This window comes from Melanostigma gelatinosum (genome assembly GCF_949748355.1).
Source record: "Melanostigma gelatinosum genome assembly, chromosome: 1".
Taxonomy (NCBI): Eukaryota; Metazoa; Chordata; class Actinopteri; order Perciformes; family Zoarcidae; genus Melanostigma; species Melanostigma gelatinosum.
In genome coordinates, this window is record NC_136634.1 from 14,846,236 (window position 1) to 14,864,339 (window position 18,104).

Here is an 18,104-nt window from a genome sequence, read left to right on the forward strand (position 1 = left end):
CTCCTTTTGGTTGCTGACTTTTGGCAGATTTTCGCATGCCTTTGCTGTAGTGAGAGAAAAAGAGATGCACAGGACACAACAACTACACAGATGTAATGTGTCTCGACATGTTTTTGGGAAACATTTGAGATCTGTGCCTCTCTATTGCCCTATCTGCCATTTTGTCTCAATCACAATTCAAAAATGATTATTTTTAGTTGTTTTGAAAGAGTCAGAGAGCAAGACATGTGTCATTTCTGTGACAGCTGTGAAGTAAAGAATGCAAAACATCTTTCAAGGAAAATCTAACCACAAACTACAAAGTTCACACAAATACACACATGCCAACAAATGCATAACACAGTATTTGACAACTAATTTGGTTGAGTGCTAGAAGTGCACAAATGTGTGTATTGGCATCACAGGAAAACAATTTGTTCCATTAACTTATTGAGATCATTGTAGCTCTGATGTGATAAAACACATCTCTGTATTATATTTTACTCATGTTAGCAAAACAGACAGTAATGATGACAGCAAATATAGTGGTGTTAATGAACATATGCATCATATTTGTCTTTATCTATGTCTGTAACTACTATATAGATGAGACTGTGTACAAAATGCTTTCCACAATAACAATTATGTAAAGAAGTGTAAGTAATCTCAATCGTGCTTCAAGTGTACAAATAGCATTTGTTTTTCGGGTTTGATTCCTTGGTGACAAATTCTATTACATAGCAGCCAACCATTATCTACATTTACATACATTATATGACAGCAAGTCCTTGGTCAGTGTTTTAAATCATGTAGACTAAAATCTAACCAAAGTGTGTACAGTGTTCATCCTAGCAGAATATTTCGGACCAAAGAACTCATTCGTGCACATTACTAACTTTGCTTCTTCCCACAAGTACTTGTTAAACAACTCATTTAACATGTGCATACATGCCACTATGCACAATAGCAATTAGTAAAGTTACATCAAGTTTCTACTTTAACAAAAGAAAATGGATCAAAGAGAGTAATACAGGTGTGATGCAGGGGTGTGTAAATGTAATGTCTCTGGAGAGACATTTGTCCAACGATGGCCCAAAGACAGACAGGATGTGGACCAGTAAACAAACCTCAGAAAATATGTTTTCATTTTATTTCAAATTGATGTTTGTGTCACTTATTCTGAAACTCTGGCTTCCTGTCACAACAATGTAGGAAACGAAAACAGCAGGTCCACGTGCTGTCAATCTGTGGACACTGGAGGACCACATAGGACCAAGGACAGGGTCCAACCTGACACCCTCAAACCTCCATGCAAACATGCATCTCTATATTATTGGACATTATATGAGACCGTGTTTTTTAAATAGGCCTGAATGGAGACTTAATGTGTGGTTAACCCCTGGGCAGGTCACGTGACTCTCAAACGCGACAGGAGACTGAGTCACAATGTCATGTTAGTTGTATTATTTGAGCTCATGTGGATATATTCCTCTTAAAGTTGTATTTAATGTCTGTTTGTGCAGCGGAGGACTGTTGAAGACCTGATGGAGACTCTGAGGTAAGAACGAGCTGTTCTCAGTCGAACGTTCCATCGTTACCATGTTTACCAAATTGTGCATTTTTTCTAAATTCAGTCTGTTCCAACCGTTGGTCCGTCAGAAAAAGCCGAAATCTACTTTCACTCGAAAAAGCCGAAATCTACTTTCACTCGAAAAAGCCGAAATCTACTTTCACTCGAAGAAACCTCCCAAGAAACACCTTCAAACCAGGATTTTTCTGCATCCGTGACTTAACGTTACTGATAAAGGTAAGTCTGATTCTGATCAACTTTTGCAGGACAAAAAAGCGAGATTTATATACTTTTTCCACCACTGTTTTTTATGTATTTATTTATGTATCTATCTGAACCGATGTTTATCCTAATATTGATAATATTTTCAGTTATCAGTGTATATTAATCCACTAGGACTGACTTTTGACTGTTGAGACCAAGTTTAAACACGTTTATCTGAACAAAAGCTGCTTTCTTGGTTAGCTAACGTTAGCTTTATAGACCCGACCGTCCAGCGTTAGCTTAAACTGAGAAATGCTAATAGAAATATTGTTTCTTTATATTTATATAACTTCTCGGTGATACGGATCACAAGTGATGCACGCATGATAATATATTTAATCCATATTAACTCACAATTCACACATTTCCTACATACTTGTGATATTTTTCATACATATTAACACAATGAACAGCAGAGTGAAAGAACCACTAAAAGATATTTTCTATCGAAAAAGTGCTGATATGTTTCTGACTTTTAGTCAATGTAGACATATGGAAGGCCTCCTGCAGTAACAACACTGAAACAAATGCAAACATGTTGCACTGTACTGGGTTTGTTTCTGCTAATACTTTTGCGAGCGTATCATTTATTGTATGACATTTACTTTCTATCTAGTCACACTGCTTTGTGCTACTGATCCTTTCAATGTGATATGAGAAATGACTATGATATGGATCAGTGGTCTGAGGGTTGTGTGTTTTTACCCTCAGATGGCACGACAGTTCCCCTACGTTCCCCTACGTTCCTCCTCCACTCGCTGTGACCCATCTCCTCCCTCCTATTGTATCTTCACTCCTATTTCTCCTCTCTCTTCTTCTAGCTCCTCACCTAGTCCCCCACCAGACTACAACCCTGGCAGCACGGACACAGTCCCTCCAACCAGGAGCACGGTAAGAACAAAGAACCTGAATGTCACACAGTTATTTTAACACTTTGATAAGTTTCTTTCATCATCTCCCATTGAGACTCACATACCGAATGACTAACAGAACTGCCTGCAGAGAAGTCTATATGATGTAACAGTCCTTGGTTTGTTTCCACGATGTGGAGCAGTGGTCTGATGGTTGTATTCATTTTTTTAAACCTTCAGGCGGGACGACGCTTCACGTGGAGGACTTTCCTCATCCCGGACCCCAACCGCCCCGACTCCCCACGGATCATCCGCCGTAGAATCCCAGCCTCACAACGCAGGACTGGCTCCTCCACTCGCTGTGACCCATCTCCTCCCTCCTATTGTATCTTCACTCCTATTTCTCCTCTCTCTTCTTCTAGCTCCTCACCTAGTCCCCCACCAGACTACAACCCTGGCAGCACGGACACAGTCCCTCCAACCAGGAGCACGGTAAGAACAAAGAACCTGAATGTCACACAGTTATTTTAACACTTTGATAAGTTTCTTTCATCATCTCCCATTGAGACTCACATACCGAATGACTAACAGAACTGCCTGCAGAGAAGTCTATATGATGTAACAGTCCTTGGTTTGTTTCCACGATGTGGAGCAGTGGTCTGATGGTTGTATTTATTTTTTTAAACCTTCAGGCGGGACGACGCTTCACGTGGAGGTCTTTCCTCATCCCGGACCCCAACCGCCCCGACTCCCCACGGCTCATCCTCCGTAGAATCCCAGCCTCACAACGCAGGACTGGCTCCTCCACTCGCTGTGACCCATCTCCTCCCTCCTATTGTATCTTCACTCCTATTTCTCCTCTCTCTTCTTCTAGCTCCTCACCTAGTCCCCCACCAGACTACAACCCTGGCAGCACGGACACAGTCCCTCCAACCAGGAGCACGGTAAGAACAAAGAACCTGAATGTCACACAGTTATTTTAACACTTTGATAAGATTCTTTCATCATCTCCCATTGAGACTCACATATCGAATGACTAACAGAACGGCCTGCAGAGAAGTCTATATGATGTAACAGTCCTTGGTTTGTTTCCACGATGTGGAGCAGTGTTCTGATGGTTGTATTTATTTTTTTAAACCTTCAGGCGGGACGACGCTTCACGTCGAGGTCTTTCCTCATCCCGGACCCCAACCGCCCCGACTCCCCACGGCTCATCCTCCGTAGAATCCCAGCCTCACAACGCAGGACTGGCTCCTCCACTCGCTGTGACCCATCTCCTCCCTCCTATTGTATCTTCACTCCTATTTCTCCTCTCTCTTCTTCTAGCTCCTCACCTAGTCCCCCACCAGACTACAACCCTGGCAGCACGGACACAGTCTCTCCAACCAGGAGCACGGTAAGAACAAAGAACCTGAATGTCACACAGTTATTTTAACACTTTGATAAGTTTCTTTCATCATCTCCCATTGAGACTCACATACCGAATGACTAACAGAACTGCCTGCAGAGAAGTCTATATGATGTAACAGTCCTTGGTTTGTTTCCACGATGTGGAGCAGTGGTCTGATGGTTGTATTTATTTTTTTAAACCTTCAGGCGGGACGACGCTTCACGTGGAAGTCTTTCCTCATCCCGGACCCCAACCGCCCCGACTCCCCACGGCTCATCCTCCGTAGAATCCCAGCCTCACAACGCAGCACTGGCTCCTCCACTCGCTGTGACCCATCTCCTCCCTCCTATTGTATCTTCACTCCTATTTCTCCTCTCTCTTCTTCTAGCTCCTCACCTAGCTCTTTTAGCTCTAACAATCTGTTTTTGTGTTCAATTTAGCTGCCGTCCAGTGTCGAGCCTCGGGTTTTCACCTGCACGAAGAAGCCTTCCAGTTAGTTCCTCGGAGATCAACTGTGTAGTCTTGGCGTTCCTGTGTCGAGCCTCGGGTATCACACAGACGTTCCAGCCTGCCTGCCAGCCACTTTCCGGCTAGGATCAGAGCGGAGCGCGAGGACGCGCCTCTGTGTTTGACGTGACTGTTTACCTGTCGGCTTCGTCAGCCGCTCAGAGGATTTTGCCACTTTCCGGCTTGGACCCATGCGGAGCGCATAGAGACGCCTCCTTTTTGACTATGTATTTCCTGTCTTTTCCTCTGCCTGAGAGAAATAAATAAAATTGTTTTTTGAAAAATAACTCTGCTGTCCTGAGTCTGCATTTGGGTCCATGAACGCACCACATCATAACACCTTTGATTGTATTGTCACTGCACCGAGACTCAGGCAGGGTGTCTGCACACAGCGAGTGGTCTGGGGGGGAATAGCGTGAACCTCCAAATAAGTAAGAAAGAAAAGTTAAAGTGAGTTGCAGGTGTGTGCACTGATGTCTTACCTAATTGTCACCGATATGTTAGCTACAGAAGCTGACCATAAAGTAGCACTTTGTTGTGCAATAACGTCACACTCAGTTGCAAACTTGTTGGCAACACCAAGCTAATGCAGTCTAATATAACACAGCCTGGATACATCAACACATCTATTTAACAGTTTAAAGATGAACTGAGCATTATAAAGTACACAAAGGGAGGATTCAATGCAGGACTGTTGAGTGTATGTTGCTTTTTTATTTTAATGAGCAATGTGAGTCATTTGAGTTTGTCAGCTTGGTAGATCGTCTTCATGCCGAGCTTAGTGGCTTCTAAGGACCCAAGAAAAGGTCTTAAATCATATATTAAAAGAAAAGACATTTGACACATTAAATTGATGGATTTTAAATTTACTTCAGCATAAAGTCCCTCCAAATATGACAGAAGGATGGATGCATTAAGGCAAGTTGTATGTGTTTTACTGCTAATGTTCACTCACTAACTCGTGACATAATCCCATCTGTGTTTCTGCCTAGCTGAACTGATTGAAAACATGGATAAGAAAGCAACTTGGGACCGCTTCTACACTGAGAGCAGCAGCAGCACAAACACCCTCAAACACTTTGAGTGGTTCTTTGGCTTCGATGCTGTCCGGGACTTCATTATGCCCCTATTGCAGACCAAGCCCCACCCAGACGGTTTGCTCCAAGTCCTGGCTATGGGCTGTGGCACTTCTGCTTTCGGGCCCTGTATTTACAGACGCTCTCCTCTCCCGGTCCGGGTCACTTGTGCAGACATTTCCCCCATAGCTGTGCGACTAATGCATGAACACGTCCAAACCAAAGCCATTCAAGCTCACAATCTTTCCTCTCGGCTTGAGTTCGTAGAGCTGGACTGCACACAGCTCCACGAGCACTACGGTTGTAGCAGTGTGGACCTTATAGTTGATAAGGGCACCACAGATGCCTTGTTGAGGTCTAAGGAAGGGAAATGGAAGGCCAATCAGGTGCTGAAGCAGTGTTTGTCGGTGTTGCGGAGCTCAGGGTCTCTGCTCCAGTTCTCTGATGAAGACCCTGATGCCAGGCTGCTGTGGCTGGAGACGGAGGCACAGGAGCCGGGGTTGATGGCAGCAGATGTTGGGGTGCAGGAGGTTGGGGAGCTAAGGGGACTGACTACTGCTACCAAGTGACTCCTCGCTCTATTGTATAGCAACTTTCTTCATCTGGATGGTGATAATATTAAATGAGTAAACTACTGAAGTGATTGTAAAAAGTAATTGATAAGGTACACAGACAGAGTGAGTTATCCACCAAACTGGACCTCCACATTCCGACAGCAGAGACAATAGATTTACTACTTATAAAATAACCTGAAGGTAAAGAATGACCTCTTTATGAAATGATAAACATTGACAAACCACTTAAACCAGGGGTGCCCAATATGTCGATCGCGATTTGCCACTTGATTTTCTAACACACGGGTCACAAGTCATCAGAGTAAGTTAATGACCAAAAAAAAAAAAAAATATATATATATATATATATATATATATATATATATATATATATATATATAGATATTCAGCATTTTTAATGTAGGTAGATCATTTTGACTTGGTCATTTTAAAAGTAGCTCTCAAGCCGAAAAAGTGTGGGCACCCCTGGTCTACTACATATAGTGTTTTTTCGATGGGCTCTAGTGGATTTGAGTGCAGCTGAGATGCTGGCAGATAGCAGCTAAATGAACAAAGCAAAATCAGAAATGGGGACTTTAAAGTGACGTTGGTTAAATGCACAAAGTCTATGGTTAAATGTCGCTCTCTGCTGGTTGAGCATGAAAACTACAAAGAAGTAAAAGATGTGTCACCGACGGAGAATATGGGAAGACAAATAGACACGCTGTTTGAAATTAATTTATCAAACTATATAACGTGCAACTCTGTGAATAATATTGTGTGTATACGTTGTAACACACAGTCTGTGGTCATAAGGGCTTGTAATGTTTTCTCAGCTCTCGTTGGTTGTTTCTGTCTGACAAGATCACATGACCCGATGCGCCCATGTAGCGTTAGCTTGTTAGCAGCTAGCTGCGTTAGCATCGAGCCTTTGGAGTTCACCAGGAAACGTGCGACCTGACGTTATCTCGAGCCACACCAAGGCGAGGAGCTGTCAAACAGGCTTTAATATTAATTCAGTGGTTTCGTGTTCTGTTTCTCGTTGACTCAGTAGCTGCTTGGCCCAAACTGTAAGGTACGTTACTAGCAATATCGCCCACAGGTAAGCTAGCGAATGTAATTCGTGCAGTATATTTGAAGAACCTAACTCCAGCTGTGTTCACTTGTTTTCTTTTTTTCATGTTAGCTTAGCTTAGCTAACGCGTAACCAGCTGATATACCCGCAACTTAGACTTAACTCTACTTGTGTGCTAGCATGTTTCAGCTATTAGTTTATTAGTGTGTTTGCGTTATCTTGACAAGCTAAATCTTTATATCAGGTAAGAGTGCTCACAAACAGTGAACGTTTGTAAGCAGCTTATGCTTCATTGGGCCGTCTGTTAATCAGGAAACTGGTGTTTTACAGCTGGTTGAACGTTAACGTTACCTAACGTTATATGGCTGCTCACATCAATATTAAATATATGAGCATGTGACCAAGGACCGGGGTCTACAGCACATGATCTGGACAAGTGGAGGAGGCCAAAATCTATCAGGAGTAAGATAAAAAAAAAAAGGCTCAAACATTTCTTCCAAAAATTGTGTGTCTAGAGTAAAGTGCTAATTGCTTGCAATTTTTTCAAAATTATATTACAGTGTCATGCAGGCAATACAAATGTCTCTTACACATTGCATCTCTCCATTAGGTAAATTATTCTAAAGTGGTCGATCGGGATTGAACAGCCATGACGACAAAGACATCCCTGCTCAAAGTCATTCTGCTGGGTGATGGCGGTGTCGTAAAAAGCTCCATCATGAATCGTTACGTTACCAACAAGTTTGATGCGCACCTCTTCCACACCATTGGCGTGGAGTTCCTCAACAAGGAACTGGAGGTAGATGGCCACCAGGTGACCCTACAGATCTGGGATACTGCTGGCCAGGAGCGCTTCCGCAGCTTGAGGACTCCTTTCTATCGTGGCTCCGACTGCTGCCTGCTCACCTTCAGTGTCGATGACAACCAGAGTTTTCTCAATTTAGGCAACTGGAAGAAGGAGTTCATCTACTACGCAGATGTCAAGGAGCCAGAGACGTTTCCATTCGTGGTCTTGGGCAACAAAGTGGATGTGACAGAAAGGCAGGTGTCATCCGAGGAGGCTAAGCAATGGTGCCAGGAGTACACTATATTGCGGCCATTGTGGGGTCCATTGCCCCTGTAAGTGATGACGGACAATTGATTTGTCTCATGTCAATCCATATGTGTTATAGAAGTCCCACAAGCCTCAGGTGAATGTGCTGGGGAAGAAGATGAGGAGCAGAGGTGGGAGAGGGAGCGAAAGGAACGACTAGAACAAAGACAAAGGGTGCCACTTGATTTTCTAACACACGGGTCACAAGTCATCAGAGAAAGGTAATGACCAAATATATATATATATATATATAATATATATATATATATATAATATATATATATATATATATATATTATATATATATATATATTTATATATATATATATATATATATTATATATATATATATATATTATATATATATATATATATATATTATATATATATATATATATATATTATATATATTATATATATATATATATATATATGCTGAGCAACAGACGTCTAACTGGACACAATTCAAATCGCAAGGATCAACAAGTCTTGGTTTATCAGAATTACCTGAAAGGAACAGTGTGTGAGATTTAGATCCATCTAGTGGTGAGGTTGCAAATTGCAACCAACTGCACAACCCTCAGCTCAGTACCTAATAGAACTACGGTGGCCTAAAGGTACGGATAGGTATCTTTAGGATTTTAGGCCAAGGAGCCACTCTTATCAATACTTTTTCATGACTAAATAATCTGAACAGGAATAGAAGTTATTTGTAATTTAGGTAGAACTAAATATTGGTTCTAGAGCTGCAACAGTTATGTTTACAACAGCAAAGCCACTAATAACTGGAAACAAATCTAAATTGTCCTGAGTGAAGTTTATAAATGATAATAATGAAGAACGCAGGTATCACATACAGTCTGTCATTCCTCCTGTCCTCTGTCCTGGCTGCTTTGTCTCAGCCAGCAGAGAAGTTTACAAGAACAAACTAAGACAAACAGACTTTTGGCCGAGCTCTGTATTCTGATGGTGACTTGTCAAAGAGTAAGAGTATAAGTCTACAAGAGGTTCAAAAGAAGTAGTGCAGCTTGAGAAGATAGGGGGTCATACTGTCAACACAGTTATGTTTAAAGAAAATGAAATTATAATGCATACATCTTAAGATTTATAGTTGTGGAAAGGAAAGGAAAATACCACAGATTCAGTGTTTGTTTTTAAACTAATACCACCAGTATGAGTTGACACGCCTCAGACTATTTAAGCCAATGGCTCAAAGAGGGGAAACCAGTATCTATAAAGCCAGAAACAGTGAGGGATCTGAGGGAACGCCATTTGGGCTTCAGCTGATTAATCGTGCCACTAAAAACTAATGTACACAGAAAGAAAGGACAAATCAACTTACTTTCCCAGTAGAAGATGAACCTTGTGACTGAAATACAATTGAAAGCGCCTACGTTTATATCGGCTGAATTGTACATATTCAAATGTCATGAAACTGTTCTTGCAGTTATTTTCGGACAGAGATTCCACACGGAGATATACAACTTTGAGCAGTTTTTCTCTTCCTATTAAATCTAATTGTACTCCTACGCCCTAAGGTGTAGTCTTACCTTTGGTTTGAGCGCGGGGAGGTCTGTACCCTCAGCTCTCTGTCGGCTAGAGTCAAAAACCTTCCTCCTTTTGGTTGCTGACTTTTGGCAGATTTTCGCATGCCTTTGCTGTAGTGAGAGAAAAAGAGATGCACAGGACACAACAACTACACAGATGTAATGTGTCTCGACATGTTTTTGGGAAACATTTGAGATCTGTGCCTCTCTATTGCCCTATCTGCCATTTTGTCTCAATCACAATTCAAAAATGATTATTTTTAGTTGTTTTGAAAGAGTCAGAGAGCAAGACATGTGTCATTTCTGTGACAGCTGTGAAGTAAAGAATGCAAAACATCTTTCAAGGAAAATCTAACCACAAACTACAAAGTTCACACAAATACACACATGCCAACAAATGCATAACACAGTATTTGACAACTAATTTGGTTGAGTGCTAGAAGTGCACAAATGTGTGTATTGGCATCACAGGAAAACAATTTGTTCCATTAACTTATTGAGATCATTGTAGCTCTGATGTGATAAAACACATCTCTGTATTATATTTTACTCATGTTAGCAAAACAGACAGTAATGATGACAGCAAATATAGTGGTGTTAATGAACATATGCATCATATTTGTCTTTATCTATGTCTGTAACTACTATATAGATGAGACTGTGTACAAAATGCTTTCCACAATAACAATTATGTAAAGAAGTGTAAGTAATCTCAATCGTGCTTCAAGTGTACAAATAGCATTTGTTTTTCGGGTTTGATTCCTTGGTGACAAATTCTATTACATAGCAGCCAACCATTATCTACATTTACATACATTATATGACAGCAAGTCCTTGGTCAGTGTTTTAAATCATGTAGACTAAAATCTAACCAAAGTGTGTACAGTGTTCATCCTAGCAGAATATTTCGGACCAAAGAACTCATTCGTGCACATTACTAACTTTGCTTCTTCCCACAAGTACTTGTTAAACAACTCATTTAACATGTGCATACATGCCACTATGCACAATAGCAATTAGTAAAGTTACATCAAGTTTCTACTTTAACAAAAGAAAATGGATCAAAGAGAGTAATACAGGTGTGATGCAGGGGTGTGTAAATGTAATGTCTCTGGAGAGACATTTGTCCAACGATGGCCCAAAGACAGACAGGATGTGGACCAGTAAACAAACCTCAGAAAATATGTTTTCATTTTATTTCAAATTGATGTTTGTGTCACTTATTCTGAAACTCTGGCTTCCTGTCACAACAATGTAGGAAACGTGAAACAGCAGGTCCACGTGCTGTCAATCTGTGGACACTGGAGGACCACATAGGACCAAGGACAGGGTCCAACCTGACACCCTCAAACCTCCATGCAAACATGCATCTCTATATTATTGGACATTATATGAGACCGTGTTTTTTAAATAGGCCTGAATGGAGACTTAATGTGTGGTTAACCCCTGGGCAGGTCACGTGACTCTCAAACGCGACAGGAGACTGAGTCACAATGTCATGTTAGTTGTATTATTTGAGCTCATGTGGATATATTCCTCTTAAAGTTGTATTTAATGTCTGTTTGTGCAGCGGAGGACTGTTGAAGACCTGATGGAGACTCTGAGGTAAGAACGAGCTGTTCTCAGTCGAACGTTCCATCGTTACCATGTTTACCAAATTGTGCATTTTTTCTAAATTCAGTCTGTTCCAACCGTTGGTCCGTCAGAAAAAGCCGAAATCTACTTTCACTCGAAAAAGCCGAAATCTACTTTCACTCGAAGAAACCTCCCAAGAAACACCTTCAAACCAGGATTTTTCTGCATCCGTGACTTAACGTTACTGATAAAGGTAAGTCTGATTCTGATCAACTTTTGCAGGAAAAAAAGCGAGATTTATATACTTTTTCCACCACTGTTTTTTATGTATTTATTTATGTATCTATCTGAACCGATGTTTATCCTAATATTGATAATATTTTCAGTTATCAGTGTATATTAATCCACTAGGACTGACTTTTGACTGTTGAGACCAAGTTTAAACAAGTTTATCTGAACAAAAGCTGCTTTCTTGGTTAGCTAACGTTAGCTTTATAGACCCGACCGTCCAGCGTTAGCTTAAACTGAGAAATGCTAATAGAAATATTGTTTCTTTATATTTATATAACTTCTCGGTGATACGGATCACAAGTGATGCACGCATGATAATATATTTAATCCATATTAACTCACAATTCATACATTTCTTACATACTTGTGATATTTTTCATACATATTAACACAATGAACAGCAGAGTGAAAGAACCACTAAAAGATATTTTCTATCGAAAAAGTGCTGATATGTTTCTGACTTTTAGTCAATGTAGACATATGGAAGGCCTCCTGCAGTAACAACACTGAAACAAATGCAAACATGTTGCACTGTACTGGGTTTGTTTCTGCTAATACTTTTGCGAGCGTATCATTTATTGTATGACATTTACTTTCTATCTAGTCACACTGCTTTGTGCTACTGATCCTTTCAATGTGATATGAGAAATGACTATGATATGGATCAGTGGTCTGAGGGTTGTGTGTGTTTTATGCAGATAAAAAAAAGGCAGATTTTGAAAGAGGGAACCGGGTGCAAAACACACTCACGCAGATGTGCCCCTTACAATCCACATGTGCTCCGCTTTCATTATTTCATTCCTGTGTAATGCATTTATCCAGTTATTTCATCTGCTCTGCATAAGACTACACTTTTTTAAAATTTAAACACCACCTTTTTTGTTAAATTCCTTCTTTGGAAGGTATTTAAAAAAAGCTGTACCATTTACCTGTAAATGTAAACGATCGTAATTATTATAAACCTTTTTTGTGGAAACATGGATTGCCTGGCATAAAGAGCTTTCTAACCACCATACAATAAAACAATCTGCACTTTCGAATAAATCTTCCCTAAAAGGTAGAGACGAGACACGAGTACTAATGGGTGCAAGAGCTTGTGGAACAGATGGAGAAAGTCACGTCAAGTAAGGATTTACTATTTTAGATGAGTGTTCATGCATTTCTTTGAGATCTGTCTCACTAGAAAAAAAAGTCTGAACTGCTGAGAGAAACTAGCCAATCAACTGGCAAGTGTTACTAACGGTTCTTTTTTCCGTTTTCTCAGGAAACATCTTTTCTTTAAGGCTTCCCATTTGTATTGATATTCTTTATATGCTCAGAATGACAAACACACAAGGGAAGGCTCTCCGTGGAAAGCACAGAAAACAGCCAGTAGCATCCGTCAAGACTTCAATATGATCGTGCTTCCAAAAATACTTCACTGCTTTTATAGTCGGAGTTTAACTTTTCCAATGTTGATTGTCATCTGCATTTATAACAATTTTTTACACTTACCAGAAGTGGCAGGAAAAAAGCCAAAACATCCGGCAACAATCGGGGTCAGGGTTTAAGGTTTTGACTGTTTCTGTGATACTGAACTAGCATTCAGAGCTATAGCTCATAGATGCGTCCGTCACAACAGACATCTATGCCCCAACTTAGCCATGTCCACCAGGCTAATATTCCAACATGCTAACATTTGTGTTGGAGCAAGCATTCATTCGTTACAATTATCATGCACAACAAGCAAACTGTGGGTTATGTCATGTGCTATTTGGAAGGGCCATGATAATGAGCAATTTCATATTAATAGTCACCTTGGCTGCAGCTTTAGCCATATTTTGCAACTACCCAAATAACTCTACACTGTAACTACACATGCAACGTCGCAAAGTCGTGTCTGTGAAGGTGAGCAGTGCACCAAACCGACGGACAATGCACCAAATGTACAGACATTAGCTCTAGTACCAGTTAGGTGTTTGTGTGTGCCAAAATGAATATAAACAACAGGAGGAAGAGAATAATTCATTTAGGTTTCCTGAGGCCTTATGCAGAGTATATATCACATAAATGGCATCATTGTTCGTTCTGTGTTGACAGTTATATCTTTAAAAAACGTAGGGAGAGAGTCACAAGTAATCAGCGTTATGAGAGGCCAGTAGTTCTTATCATTATAATCATTTATACTTTGCCACTTCGAGTGACAGCCACACCCGGTTGGTGGCTTGATTAAGTGAATGGAGAAGAACTGCTACAACTTTTACATTTTTGCACAAATATGTCGCTTCAAAGTTTGAGGTGATCTGTATCTGCCGACTTGGTGAATCAGAGAACATTAACTGACTTTGAAGCATACTTGGTTGCTACTCCTGTGAACTGAAAACACCAGACTCCTTAGCGGAGTGTCCCAATGACTCCTTCTTGGTGGCTAAACATCTGGAATTCCTGAGCTAAAAACTCTTAAGTCATTGAAGCTAAAAGACAGAGAAATACTTCAACGTATCTGTTCAAAAAATAAACATTCTGAAGTCCCAACGGAACAGTAAACAGAAGTCTAACAAGCGGATTTCCTTAGAGTACTTCTCTTTTTATCTCATTGACTGTCCCACTGTCTTCGCTTCTATTGCTCTCTTATGCACGACATCTCAGGAGACAACGTAAAAGTGCAGACATAAGCCCTTCCTTAGGGAAAAGGGAAAGTCAGGGACAGGGTGTTGCAAGGGAGGTGAGGGGGTTTAAGCCGAGCAAGGCAAGCAGAATTTGCAATGTATCTCATTGGAGGCAGCAGTGAGACGGTTGGGCTGAGGGGAGTAAAGCCAGACTTATATTCAGAGGACAAATCTTGGCAGGCATGGCGTACCTATGTTAAGGGGCTTGGGGAGAGGCGGGGGATGGTATTGATGAGGAAGTCCGGGAAAGATGCGGGTGGGTGCGGGATTGTTGTCCTATGGGGATGCTCTGTCTGCAGCAGCAATATGGGGCTCAGACACCGGATTAGTGTTTCTGCTTCATAATCAATTTGCTGTCTGGATAGCATTGCATGTAACCCTAAACAACCACTCCTAGCTGGATCCCACCAATGTTTTGTCCTTCTGCGCAGTCTTTTTTCCTTCCTTTTCAACCTTTGTTTGCTGCCCCTTTCAACTCTTAAGATGTCCAATCTCTATTGCTCAGCCACTGTAATAAACTCACATGAAACTGTCGAGAATTTCGTAATATATTTGTTCTCTGACCACCAAAACTATTTATTTCGCTACAAAATGTGTCGTCTTCCACTAGCCACAGTAGATTCTGCACTGAAAAAATCTAAATGACGAATTAGTAAACGTTTAATAATTAAAGAATGTTATACATTTAACAGAAGCTCATCTCCTCTGTAGTGTTTAAGGCCTGTGTCCTTGTGCAAACTTTCACTGACACTAGGTCTTCAGCAAATGTTCAATCTATTAAGAAGCAGTTGATTGCCGAAAGAACACTTCAGCTGTTTGTCCTGAATAAGAATGATAACAAACGTGTAGAAAGCGTCAACACTTACGCAGGCCTGATTTGCGATAGAAAGTGACCTTTGTACTAGAACGAATAGTTAAAGTGTCCAGATACCTAGACGCCTGTGTCACACGCAAAATGTGTGTGTGTTACCCTGTGCCAGCCCACTGCATGTTGTTTACTGAGTTTAAATACCAGAGACTCGGAGACAGATCTTCGAGCGGTCTTGATGTACATTCTGTATGTGAATCAACCCTGTCTCCTTCTTTGCAAAGAATAAATGTCCAATGATGAATGATTTTTACGCCAGTCTCGAGTGAATTTTTCTAACATGCACCCACTGCATTTTAGGGCAATACGGGGCACTTTGTACATACACACCAGTGTGTGTGTGTGTGTGTGTGTGTGTGTGTGTGTGTGTGTGTGTGTGTGTGTGTGTGTGGTAACCTTGACAAAGGGCTTTATGTCACCCTTGGGTCCAAGCTCGCTGCCATCTGCTCCAGAGCGGGGTCATAATACTGGCTGACCGATCAATAACTGTTATAAATAAACTGTTATAAATATGCATGTTATCCACGAAAACTTTGTTTTGTGGCAACACAGGATTATAATAATTTTTTTTTTTCAGCCTTCATCTTATCTTATTAATTTTCACAGAACACGCGGTTCTTTTCTCCGAGGACAGGTGTGAAGACGTTTGCTGAAGGTGCGTGTGTGTCTGTAGCAGGGAGGAGTGCTTTGAGATGAAAGCCCAGAGAGACTTGAGCCGACTGCCGACACAACAGCTTGTCTTATTACACTGCACACATACTGTATACAGTATGTGTGCAGTGTAAACACACACATACACACAGCTCCCACCTCTCAGCCACTGTCCATAGCACTCTTATTGGAGCAGGCAGACTGTCACCTCTTCTGATTCCAGCAAGCAAGCACGCACACACACACACACACACACACACACAGATGAGCGCTACTAATTGCCTTGCTGGGGCACCGACGTGACTCGCATGTGACCGGATAGCTTTGGAGGCATCGGAGGCTTGATGTGCATGGGTGACTCTGTGTCTGTATGCGAGAGCTTTGTGAGTTGCTTTAATGAATTACTTATACGACGGGAAAAGACACGGAGGGTGTGTGTTTTATATGTGCGTGTCAAACTATCGTGCTGTGAAAGGGTAAACATGAATCAAACTGGCAGTCTTACCTTGGCCTGGCTTCAATGTCGCGCTGAAAACAAGCAGGGGAGGGAGAGAGAGAGAGAGAGAGAGAGAGAGAGAGAGAGAGAGAGAGAATTAAAATAAACAGGTAAAAAAGAAAAACCATAATTCACATTAACCAGGTTCTGCATCTGGTGTGGCTCTTAATCTGACCAATTAATTTTCACTTTCACCCGCCACTTGTGCTCATGTATATTCATGAGCTTTTGAAAAAGGAGAAGTCTGGAACAAAGCACCAAATGAGCCCGTTTAACTGTGATGGGAGCTTAAAAGATTCTTCCATGTCAAAATGACGGACGTGATTTGTTTACTGGCAGGATGCGACGCTTACACCAGCACTGCACGTTCATTCAGGTGCCAAATGAAAAAATGAAAATCACATTTCCGATTCTGTCAAACTCTAGAAGATGTAAATGCGTGATTTCACCAGGCCTACCAGTAACACCGGTTTGTTCAGTGTGCTAAACATACTGCTCCGGTGTCCATGCACTACAGTTGAAATCGCTGTCATGTAACACAGTCGAACTACTTATTATGCCGTTCATAATCTCAATTGGTGTATTTTCAGTCAAGAGGACCTTGCGCACAAGACGGTCTCTTTTGTTGTGTTTTATATTTTGCCCGGCACTGACTGTACTGTAGCTCTGGACCTTGACTACCGACGCCAAGATGGCTGCGCCAGAATGGGATTTTGACCCGTGTAATTTACAGCGCCGTGAACTCGGTGGCTTCTTGGCAGCACAGCGGAGGAGAGCAGAGCTGATGAGCGGTGGCTGGCTGTTTGCCTCGCCGACTAAGATTTGGCTTTAAATTTAATTAGCTTCAGATCTGGACAAATAAGGTACTTTCAAATATTGTAACTCAGTGGGATTCCTCTTGGTTTACCTTGTCAAACACTCCAACAGACTCAAGAAGTTAATTTGTGAAATCAGACTGCAAAGCTGACATTCACCAGAGAAGCTCGTCACTGGTTGCTGTACGGCTGCCTCTCTTTGTGTTTGCTTGGTTGGTTAACTGACCTCCTATCATGAGTGGATTGTTTGTCTATTTGTCTGGTTTCAACTTGATTGAATGCAACACAAGTCCTTTTTTCTTCCAGATTCTATGCAAGTAAATGTTGAATTAGTAATGCACACTGTATTTGCTTATAGTGTATTACAGTACATCACAACAATATAAATGGAAAGTCGTTAGAGTCCCAGCTGTGTGCTTTGTTTCCATTTGGTCCAATTAAAGAGTGTTTTAGTGCCACTGCCCACAAGTGGAAGAAATATGCTGTTAGAAAGAAACTGACGACTATGACGCTTTGTTCCAACTGTTATTACCGCACTTACCTTTCCAGCAATGCGGGAAAAAAAAAATCATACCTTCACATAGCAATACCAGATTAAACATTTTTTACATGATTCACATGGCCTGTGGCAGTTCAGTCTCTAATGTGCACACGTCAAATCTCAAAGCCACTGTAAAAACAACCAAGATTTGTGAGTCTGCCATGCAAATAGGCAACCTGAAGCGGTTCCCTTCATAATTTAAAAACATCTACTTCATGGAATGATGATCTGTTCGAATGGAGCTTAGCTGTATTTCAAAAGTGTGCTGCCAAGTCCCCATACAAAGAATCTGTTTAAAAAAACTGCTGTTCAT

At 41.2% G+C, this 18,104-nt stretch overlaps 1 protein-coding gene across 1 annotated transcript in view; it reads right to left on the bottom strand.

Moving 5' to 3' along the window:
- endouc (endonuclease, polyU-specific C) overlaps positions 1-18,104 on the bottom strand; it is a gene marked incomplete at its 3' end in the record, with an annotated part of 101,309 nt that overhangs the window by 22,687 nt on the left and 60,518 nt on the right. The gene's annotated exons all lie outside the window — the stretch shown is intronic.